An 11,333-nucleotide genomic window follows, 5' to 3' on the forward strand; every position below is an offset into this window, starting at 1 on the left:
GTCTGCTTTCAACGGCCGTTTTCAAACTGTCTCTCATCTGCAGCTCCTGTGCTTTCTTCAAAGTGTCCCTCTTGACTGTAGCTCCTCTTCAAAACATCACTCACAGATGCACTTAGTTCCCTCTGCCTGTCAGCTCATTTATATAGCTCCACTGTCCAAGGCCCACCCTGAATGGGTGGGGCCACACCTCCATGGAAATATCTAATCAGAGTTATCACCTACAGTTGGGTGGGGCACATCTCCATAGAAACACTCAAAGAATTCCAATCTAATCAGCACTAAAATGTCTGCCCCACAAGATTGCATCAAAGATAATGGTGTTTGGGGGACATAATACATTCAAACCGACACACATACTCTCTTCAAAATCTGATGTCTATTTTACACTTATAGCACATCTCAATTGTTCAATAGCTACTTGGCTCATGGCTACTGTATTGGACAGTGTAAGTCTACAGACTTAAATTTGAGTCTCTGTTCTGTTTCTTTCCAGCTTTGTGAGCCTAAGAAAATTATTTTCTGCTCTGAGTCTCAGTGTCTCCATCTGTACAAAGGGGTTAATAATAGCTTACCTCATGTCTGAATTGAACCCATTTGGCATAGCATCATAGATTGCTTCATCAGAAAATGGCTTTTCTCTCCTGGAGAGACAGGCTCATGTTTTGCTGAAGGACCTGCATTTAGACCAGGAGTTGGATCTCCTTCCCAGGTATGGGCAGATGAGCCTTAACAGTCTTCTTGGATTTAGTAAATGAGCATTGACATGGCCTTTGCTGAAAACTGAGACCACTGCCCAGCTAAAGTTCCCCTTTTGACATAAAGGAGTGGAGGCTGAGGAGGAGAAAATAACCAGCTGTTTTTGTCAGTCGGATTAACTCAGTAACTACCTAGAGTTAATGGTTATGGAGTTTGCATATTTTAGCAGCTAGAGTATTGTGGTCCTCCTAAAGGCAGGACAGACCTGCATCCAAAATTTGTTTCAGATGTTGAGACTGATTATGCCACAAGCATACCAAATGGGTATGGATACCAGCATTTGGGCTGGGTATGGACGCTTTTTTCATAATAATTACTCAGGTAATGGGTCTTTCTAGGGAGAGCAGAGTGTCTCCCAAGCAGGTTCAAAACTGTCTTGAGAGAGCTAGGAAAAGAGAATGGCTTGGGGATTTTATGGTGGTTCGGGGTTAGGCTGGGATAAGGGTTCTTGAGCCAGGACAGGGGTTTTCATGACTTGAACATCCCACTGGTGCCAAAGGAGAGAGCACTGGGGCTTTCTTAGTTTGCCCAGATGTGAGGCAGAAGAAAGAGGGAAGGGTGAGGTTTAAAAGCTCTCAGTAGTCAAACATCAAAAATGAAGTCAGACTCTATATTAGTTGTAGTCCAAGTCCAAGTCTCAGTCCACCTCTGATCTGCTTGGCCTATCATCCTTGCCTCTTTCTCTGAAATCTGCCTCATGGTAAAGTTGGACCACCAGACACCAGAGTCAGCCAGAGATGGAGAAAGCAAATGCAATCCACACAGTCAAGGAGTAGAGCCTCATATGATAGCTTCTCTACTGCCACAGCATTATCATCAGCAGCTTCTTTTTCTTCTTTTTTCATCACCAGCATTATCAACTTCATCATCACTTTCCTTGTTTATACTTACTGGAAGCCAGGAACAAAGAGAGGTGCTTTACATGCATTATTTCGTTTGCTTACAACCATTCTGGGCAATAAGTACAACTATCTCCATTACACAAATAAGGAAACTGAAGTTAGGCAACTTGCCCAAGGTTACAAAGTTCACATGCTTTGAAATGTAGATCAACTATAGCCAAGATTCAGGGACCCTGAGACCCTCGTCAGTTTCCACAAGATCAAAACTATTTTCAGATTAAGAATGACAATGATGATGATGGTGATAATGATGATGATGATGATGTAATATGCCTTTTTTACTCCCACTCCTTCAAGAGTGTCAGAGGAATTTCTCAGAGGCTACAGGACATGTGATTTTACAACAGATTGAATGCAGAAGCAGATCCAGCTGTCTCCTATTGAGCCAGACTTTAAAAAAATTTGCAAAACTGTGCAACCATGCCATCATTCTCACTAGATTACTTTGGTTTTGTAAAATAGAATTATTTTTAATTAAAAACTTGTAATTTATACTAATATGCAATGGGATCATTATTGTTGTTTTCCCATGAATTTATAAATATTTTAATCTCAATTTTAATTCTAATATGGTAAATATTGAGAAATATAACCCACATAAACAAAAGCTCTTTGGGGTCTTTGATAATTTTTAAAGAGTGGGAAGGGATTTGAGACCAAAAAGGTTGAGAACTGCTGGACTATGGCATAATGGAAAATGCACCAAGTGTGGGGCTGGAGGGCTTGGCCTGGGTTCTAGCTTTATCACACAATTGCTGTGTTTCTAATCCCTTGACTTCTCTTGGCCTTAGCTGCTTCCTCTGTAAAATGGAAGTTACAGTGTGAGTTGCTGCCCCAGCTGCCTCCAGGGCTGCTGCGAGGCAGTGTTTATGGAAGTGCTTTTGGAAGCTTTAAAGGCCCACATTCATGCAAGGTAACCCCAGGAGCATGGTGTGGGGGAAGTTGCAGGAATAAACTGGGCCCAGGGTGAGGATGATATTTCACCTTCTGGGTGATCTGATTGACCCCTGGAAGTGGGAAGGAAAACCCAGAGGGTGCCCAGCATGCCCAAGCCCTGTCATCTGGCTTCCTAGAATGCCAAGGATTCTCTAGGAACATTTCCTACATCAATACATGAAAAGCAAAAGCAACACATCTGGGTGACTCTGGAAACGATGCTCAGAAAAAATTCAGGCAGCAAAGGGATTTAGGACTTGAAATTTCCAGATCTCTGCCTCCCTGCTTTTTTTTTTCTTGCTCTGTTTCTTTTCTTTTTTTTTTTTTTTTTTTCTTCCTTGCTTTGACTGCAGTTGACAGCCACAGGGTGTTCTGCTTTTAAAGCCAGCCCCAGCCACCAGGGACCAACCTCGAGACAGAGTCTCTGAGACTCCAGACCAGGCTAAGGGGCTTCCCTGCCCTGCCCTGTCCCACCTGCTCCTGACTACCTTCCGTTGACCCTGTTCTCCTCTGGGCTTCAGTGTTTTTTTTCCCACCCAAAAAGTATTGCCTTGGTTGTTCCTCCCCATAGGAAGCCTCATTTCTACCCCTCTCCCCTGGAGCCCCCAGCCCTGACCCCGGTCACTGACCAGGTGGGAAGGGGAGACCCCACATTAGTAAGGAGCTGAAGAGCTTTTTCCAAGGAAGGGCCTCAAAGGCTACTGGGATGTTTAAATGACTTAATATTAATAGAGACTTTTTAAGTGGAAGAAAATGCCAAAATTAGAGCTGGTCAAATGATGAAAAGCACACCACGCCAAACTCAGAAACTGACAGGGGAGAGAGAATGGAGTCTCCTTAGCAACGCTCTGGCCAATTAACTCCATGCCCATATCCCCCCACAGAGCAATATGCCTTTCCAGCATCTGTTCCTTGCCTCCCTCCCACTTAAGGAAGACTATTAGCATCTGCACAGAGGTCTCCAAATGATATTCTGTCAATGCTTCTTTCTAGTTCAGTAACATGACTTCCAAAATGGAAATGATTTTTTTAAGTGTAAGTTTTTTACTTATAAGAGTAAACAAGTCTTAATTTAAGAAAAAATTTAAAATAGGGGATGAACCGCCACCCCCAACCCACCCTAACAGAACCACTGCCATCACGTTGGTACTTTTTCTTGCAGTTTCTGTCCCTATAAATAAAGTTTATTCTAATGTCATTGTGTTTGTCTTAGCCTGGTTTCCTCAGAAAGCAGAGTCTGAAACAAAGATTAATGTGCAAATATTTTATGGAGGAATGTGATACCAGGGGGCAGGGATGTGGGATGAGCTAACAAAGCAGACAAGGATGTATTATGGAAATGGCCCCAGCTAAGTGCAACCGGATGCTGGATCTGCAGGCCATCTGAGGAGCCTTATGAAGTCCTTCCATGGGTGGTGTGGTTGGAGGGAGAGAAGCCTTTTCCATTGGCTCCCAGCCCCATCGGTCAGAGGATTTCCTTTGGGGTGTTAACTCCCCCACACTTCTGGGCCACCCTTGCATGGGTGCTAAGTGGGTTTCCTCTAGGTCTCAACAGAGAAGCCCCGGGGTAGGAGGCACGAGACATATGATGTCAGTTTGTATCCGTAAGAAGCAGCTGGAGACCATCCAGAACAGATCACTGCAGCAGTGGATGCACTAAGAGACAAGGGGGGTGAAGAGGCCCTGGAGAGGTGTCCAATACACTCTCTTCTTGTTGCACATACCATTTTATACCCTGCTTTTCCCACTGAACATTATATATTTTCCACATTGATCAATAGTTCTCATCATTTCTAATGGATACTTGTGAAATTTCCAAATAGATGGGGAGAAGCACATTTTGAATAGAACTGATTTCTACTCCTTGATTTATCTGAAAAAATGAAAAAGCCATCCCACTGATATGCCCTGTGAAAGGTCATTTTATATCCTTGCGATTAAATATGTCTGCTTTTATTCCAGATACCTTGGGAAAACATTGATGATTGGAAGATAGGAGAAGAAAAAAAAAAAAAAAAAAACTACTGATTTCAGTCTCCTAAATAAAAATCTATCCCTTTTCTTTCTCTAGGTAGCAATACTTCGTAGGATTGTTAGAAAATTCTGGATAAAGATGGGTTTAGGACTCCACCTCTATCTCTGAGCTCATCCACTCAACAAATATTTATTGAGCTCCTGCTACATCCTGGTTTGGCACTGGGGACACAGAGACAGAGGACTCTCCTCTGGGTGTCCAGGAGATTCAGGCATGGAAACAATCCAATATTCTCAGGGCGATGCTATGATGGTAAACACAGGTCACAGGAGGGAAAGAGCAGGTCAATATTCATTCAATCACTGATTGTATCAGTTATCTATCACCTTGTAGCTAATCATCCCAAAATTTAGTTACCTAAAACAATGAACATTTTTTATCTCACACAGTTTCGGTGGGTCAGGAATTTTGGAGCGGCTTAGCTAGGTCATTCTGGCTCAGGGTCTCTCATGATGTTGAAGTCAAGCTGTCAACCAGAGCTGCAGTCATCTGAAGACTTGACTGGGGCTCAAGGGTCTCCTTCCAAATTGGCTCAAAAAATAGCTGATAGCAGGAGGTTTCAGTTTCTCACCATGAGAATCTCTCCAGAGGGCTGCTTGAGTGTCCTTGTGACATGGCAGCTGGCTGCCCCAGAGCTAGTGATCCTAGAAAAGGAGGCTGAAGCCACAATGTCTTTTAGGACCTAGCTTCAGAAATCACACACCATCACTTCCACCATATTATGTTGGTCTCACAGGACAGCCCGATTCAGTACAGGAGGCAACTACCCAAAGGATGAGCACCCGGAAGTGGGAATCACTGGGGACCATCTTGAAGGCTAGCTACCACATTGATTTATTGATTCATTCAACTACCATTTATTAAGCACCCTCGCCAGGAGCCTGGCACTGTGTTTGGGACTGGGGACACCAACATGGTTGTGAGTAACTTGAGTTCAGAGATCAAACCTTCATTTTACTTTTTATCTCCAGTGCCTGGAACATAGGAAGTCTCAGTCAAAAGGAAGCAGAGTAGTGATTAGCAGTTGGGTCTCTGGAGCCAGTCTGCCTGGGTTCAAATCCAGGTTCTGCTGCTTTCTAGTTGTATGGCCCTGAGCAAGTCATTGCCTTTTCTGTGCCACAACGTCTTCACTGAAGGAAGGCCTGCCTATTTCTTCTTTGTAGGTCCAAGAGCTCCCCATCTGGTGGAACCAAGGACCGAGTTCCATAATAGACAGGGAGAGATTGGAACAGGAGATGGACCAGGGCTGACTACCGAGAAAACTAATGTGCAGATGTTGGTGGAGCATTCACTGGCTTCCAGCTGCTTTTCTGAAACATGCAGGGTCTTTGCATTGATTTTTTTCCCCACAAAGCTACAGATAAAATGACCATGTAGATAGGTTTCATTTTTTATATTCCTATTTGGGGTCCACTCTGCCTGTATGTTGTCAACATGACTTTGGGCATGGGTTCAAATCTATCCTGAGCTTTCTTTGCTCTGGGGCTGTACCATGGTGAGGGGCATGGTACGGAAGGTGGTCTAGTTTCTTGTCTCAGCTCAGCTGGGTGACCTGGGAAGGGACAGGAGGCAGGTCATACTTAGGTCCCCCAGTGAGTATGTGCAGTCTTGGTGCTGCATCCTGCTTCATGGGCAGGAGGGGCCACAACCCCCTTATCCCCACCCCTGGTAAAGCCATGTGGTGGGTTTATGACCACGGCTCAGCCCCTCAGATGCTCTCTCCAGTGACTTTAAATCTCAAGCCAGTACCCCAAGATGTAAGGACTAGAGGTTATGTTCCCTGATCTGACCATTCTTGCAGCAAAACCATTGCCATTATTCTGCCCATCTGCAACTCTTTGAGCTTCTGTCCACTTCCCGAGCTGAGACTCCTGCTATCTACTCGTTTTGTGAACCTCCCTCCCGACCCTGATGCTTTTTCCAGTGAATCACATGGTTCTTGCTTAGCAAGATTTGGTTTTTGTTGCTTACAACTGAGAATTCTAATTGATATACTCATTAGTTACCCACTAATATCCTTTTTCTAGTCCATCCAGGATTCCCATATCACATTTAACTGTGATGTCTTCTCAGCCTCCTTTAAATCTGGGATGGCACCTGGGTCCATCCTTGTCTTTCAAGACCTTGACACTTTTGAAAAGCACTGGTCAGGTATTTTGTAGCATGTCCTTCACCTTGAGTTTGCTTGAAATGTTCTCATGAAAAATTGATGTGCTGCATTTTGGAAAAGAATACCACAGACATGAGATTGTTAATCATATCATGGTACATGATACTGTTGTTTTATTACTGGTGAGGTTAACTTTGATCACTTGGTATGGGGATGTCTGCCAGATTTCTTCTTTTCTCTTTTTAATTAATAATTACTTTGTGGGGAGATACTTTAAGACTATGCAAATAATCTCATCTTACTTTTGCCCACTCATTCTAGCATTCATTAATGATTCTTGTCTACAACAATTATTATCTACTGTGATGTTTGCCTAATGCTTATTTCCTATTTCCACCATTCTTTCTACATTTATTAATTAGAATTCTACTTTAAAGATGAGCTATCCCTTCTCCTCCTTATTTATTTATTCAATTGTTTATATCATTATGAACTTATGGATGTTTTTTTATTCTGTAGGTTATAATCCATTACTATCATTATTTGCTGCTCAAATTATCTCCTATTTGGCCCATTGGGAACTCTTTCAAATTGGCTTCTGTATATATAGGAGTATTTTAAATATCTTCATTTTTATTATAAATATAATATATGACTAGGTAAAGGGTACACGGAACCTCTCTGTACTATTTTTGCAACTTCTAGTGAATCTATCATTATTTCAAAACAAGAAGTGTAAAAAAAGTAGTGCATGCTCATTGTAAGAAAAATTCAGGAACTTCAGGAAATTATAAAAGTCATCATCTCATATCTTAAAGATAATCCCTGCCAGTATTTTGGTATATTTCCCTCCAGGCTTTTTTCTTATCATTTTAAATGATGTCAAAACACAATTCTGGCAACTCTGAGCACCAACATTCTAGTTTTGTAATGGAGAGAACAGAGGCCCGAGAGACAGGGCTGAATCAAACGGCACCAGCACCAGCCCTGACTTCCACGTGTCTGCTGTGGACCAGGTCAGGCTGGTGCGAAGAGCTTGGCCTCATCTAATCCCTCCCCCAGCTCTTTGCAGTGGGGGCAGCAAGGGCAAGACTGATCAGATGGGTTATTAGGAGGGTCTCCATCTATTGTATCCAGGAGGGGAAGGCATCAAGGTTAGTTAGTAGAAATGGAAGGAGTAAAGCTGGTAAATTCGGGACAAGGTACCAGGGTCAGGCAGACTTTGCAGAGAGTCGGGGCGAGGTGGGGGTGGGGTGGTTTGAAGGGAGAGAAAAGAGGAGAAAAACACATAAAATGTAGAAGTTTTACATTCTTGCTGCCAGGAAACAGGGTGGCCCAGAACCCAGTGGGTATTTAGCCAAACAGGGTTAAGGTCTCAGTCAAGGCTGGACTTCCCACCTGCACTCTAGGCTGCCCTGACAGCTTCCACCTTCTGATATTGACAATACAGTGAGAAAGAAGGAAAAACAGGCAAATGGAAAAAAACAGTATTTAGAGGCAGAATGAGCTGTAGTTCTGCTTGTTTCATCTTGGAGGGAGGTTTGGGGAGGAGCCCGGGGGGGTAGAGGGCACTTGGGCTGCAGACAGAGGTATGAGAACCGGAGGGGTAGATGGGTTTCCCCGTGCAAGGAGGAACTCTTCGGGCTTGGGGCAGAGCCCATTACATCAGATCTTCTCTCCTTTTCAATCACCCAGAAGGATTGGGACCACCAGGTGAGGGAGGCAATAGAAGAAGGGGCCAACAGTGGCTACTACTCTCCTCTCTTTCCAGAAGCTGAGACTGAGACATTAAGTAACTCACCTAAGGCGACAATGCTAAGCAGCGGCCAGTGGGCCCAGATTCGAACCCAGATGGGAGCAATTCAAAGTATTTGCTTGGCATTACCTCACACTATGAAATGGAGCAATGGTTCTCAACCTTGAGCTTTTGTCAGAATCCCTTGGAGGGCTTGTTGAAATGCAGATTGCTGGGCTCCATCTCCAGTTTCTGATTTGGCTCAAGTTCCCAGGTGACACTGAGCCTGCTGGTCCCCGACCACACTTGGAGAACTACTGACATAAAAGAAACCATTTAAACCTTGGGCCTCAAGTATATCCTCTGGAAAACAAGGAGTAGGACTAGATTTATGATCTTAAATTGTGTTCTGAAGTCGCCTCTGATTTTTCAGAGGTGACTTAGCCATGGGGCAGGGATAAGAAGGAAGAGTGAGGGAGTTCGGGTTTTCCACTCTGACTTCAAACAAAGTAGCTCCCCTTGGATATCTTTATATATTAGAGTTCCATGTAAGATTCTATTGGAAAAGAGGTTTCCGCTAGTAAACACAGAATCAAGGCCGCAGAGCCTGTTTGGGTGGGGGCTGTGAGGGCAGCTCGGGTGCCTGCACCATGCTATCCCAGGTGACCTGTAGCACGAGAAGGAAGCTGACATGGCTTTGGGAATTTGGGATTCCAGGTAAAAGTACAGCTTTTCTGAACCCAGCAACTCCATTTCTGCAACAGAGCTGAAGGCCAAAAAATCTATAGTTTCCTGACCAATATCTGAGTTTCTTGACTGGCTTTCCTCCAGTTTGGCCATGGGGATGTTTTCCCTATCTTTTCCAGGTGCTACCTTGCTAACTCTTTCCCCATCAGTCATTTCCTCTGACTCTTCCTTTCCATTCAGTCCGGCCCCAGCTGCTTTGTTTTCTGTAGGTTCTTTACTCTTTGCCTCCTTTTACTCAGTTTCTGTAGCCATCTTCCTTTCTGTCTGCTCCTCACTAAACTTCTCTTCCAGCTTAGCACATGAGTCTTCTGACATACCAATCCTGGAGTCAAAAACTGGGGTCTGTAGTTTTTCTGGTGATCCAGAGTCTGTACTCAATACTCTAGCCCTCTGAGAACCATGGGGAAATTCAACTGCCATCCCAACACCATCACTGATTATGGCACCCTGGAGCCCCCAGCAATGCACAGATCATGCAGCTGCACCACAGCAAACATCACGCCACGTATGTGAATAACTTGAATGCCGCTGAGGAGAAATAGAAAGAGGCTCTGGCAAGGGGTGATGTCACAGCTCAGGCAGCTCCTCAGCCTGCACTGAAGTTCCATGGTGGAGGCCGTATTAATCATACCATTTTCTGGACAAACCTGAGCCCTAATGGTGGCAGAGAATCCAAAAGGGAGCTGCTGGAAGCCATCAAACATGACTTGGGAACCTTTGATGTTGACAGCTGTATCTGCTAGTGTTCAAGGTTTAGGTTGGGTTGGCTTGGCTTCAGTAAGGAACAGGGATGCTTACAGATCACTGCTTGTTCTCATCAGGATCCATTGCAAGAAACAACAGGTCTTACCCCACTGTTGAGAATTGATGTATGGGAGTGTGCTTATTAGCTTCAGTATAAAAATGTCAGACCTGATTATCTAAAAACTATTTGGAATGTAGTCAATTGAGAAATTGTAACTGAAAGATATATGACTTGTAAGAAATGAAACATTAATCATTACACTGAGGATGTAAAGTTCTTTATGACTGTTTTTGTAACAGTATCGCATCTGCAGTATACTAATAAGCTTCTCTATTGGAGCATTTCTAAATATTGCTTATTGAGATATTTCACAAACAGAATTCAATGATATAATTTCATGTTTTAAAAGTGTTATTGGGCAATTGTTTGAAAACATTGAATGCTTTGTATGATTTAGTCTTTTGATGAACATTTTCTTTAGAGAGTTAAAAGAGCCTAGGAGGTTATCATTGTCATTGTAAAAACCATAAAAAAATATTCCATCCCTATACTCTTGGAGCCTATAGAAAAGCCTTTATAATTCTGTTTATTACAGTTACAGGAAGTCCAATCTTTTGCCCCCGGTTGTTTAACTGTAAAATCCAATGGAAATATTCAACTTTCAATTGAAAATTGCTTTTTATGTGAGTAATCCTTTGTTTCTTTTATTCCTGGTAGATCTCAACCAGTGGTCTCTAATTTGATGGTCAGGTGTTTTGCAGGGATAATACCATTTTATTATTTTTAAAAAAACATAATTTGATTGCTAATCGAGAACTGCTTGGTTATGAGGAGGTAGTTAAATATTTGAATTTGTTTAAAGGCAGAAATAGACTTTAATGTGAAATTTTGTCTTCAAACATAGAGATATATGTATTTTATAGACGTGTCAAATGGACAAATTAGGGCCTAGCTGATGAGATCAAAGGCAGGGATTAAACCACAGCTTGTCTGGGTGACCACTTGAACCCTCTCCTTCTTTTGGTCTTGTTTATGAGCGTCCCTCTCCAGGGAACGGGTCTGCTGGTTAGAGAACCACCTTCCCAAGTAGGAGCAAACTGATCTCCAGGCAAGGTCAGCTGTGTGCCGCCCTCAGGAAAAAAGATTATTCTTTTCCATTTTTTTTAAATTAAATGTACAACCACAGTAAAAACTTCATATTGTTTTGTTTCCTCAATATAGGAAAAAATACACCCATTATACAGTGAGACAGCGTGTCAAATCATGTTCCTGTATAGCTGTTGAAAAAAGACCTGGAGATGAGGTAAGTGTAGCAGGGATATTTTTCGTATTTGGGTTAATGTCACATTTTCCCATGTTGTTTAATC

The 11,333-nt window shown here is 43.0% G+C and overlaps 1 pseudogene; it reads left to right on the forward strand.

Annotated features, from left to right (window-relative positions):
- Positions 1 to 9,662: 9,662 nt before the first annotated feature.
- Positions 9,663 to 10,210, forward strand: LOC119528482 (annotated as a pseudogene).
- The last annotated feature ends 1,123 nt before the right edge of the window (positions 10,211 to 11,333 follow it).

The sequence above is a fragment of the Choloepus didactylus genome, chromosome 1 (assembly GCF_015220235.1).
Source record: "Choloepus didactylus isolate mChoDid1 chromosome 1, mChoDid1.pri, whole genome shotgun sequence".
Classification (NCBI taxonomy): Eukaryota; Metazoa; Chordata; class Mammalia; order Pilosa; family Megalonychidae; genus Choloepus; species Choloepus didactylus.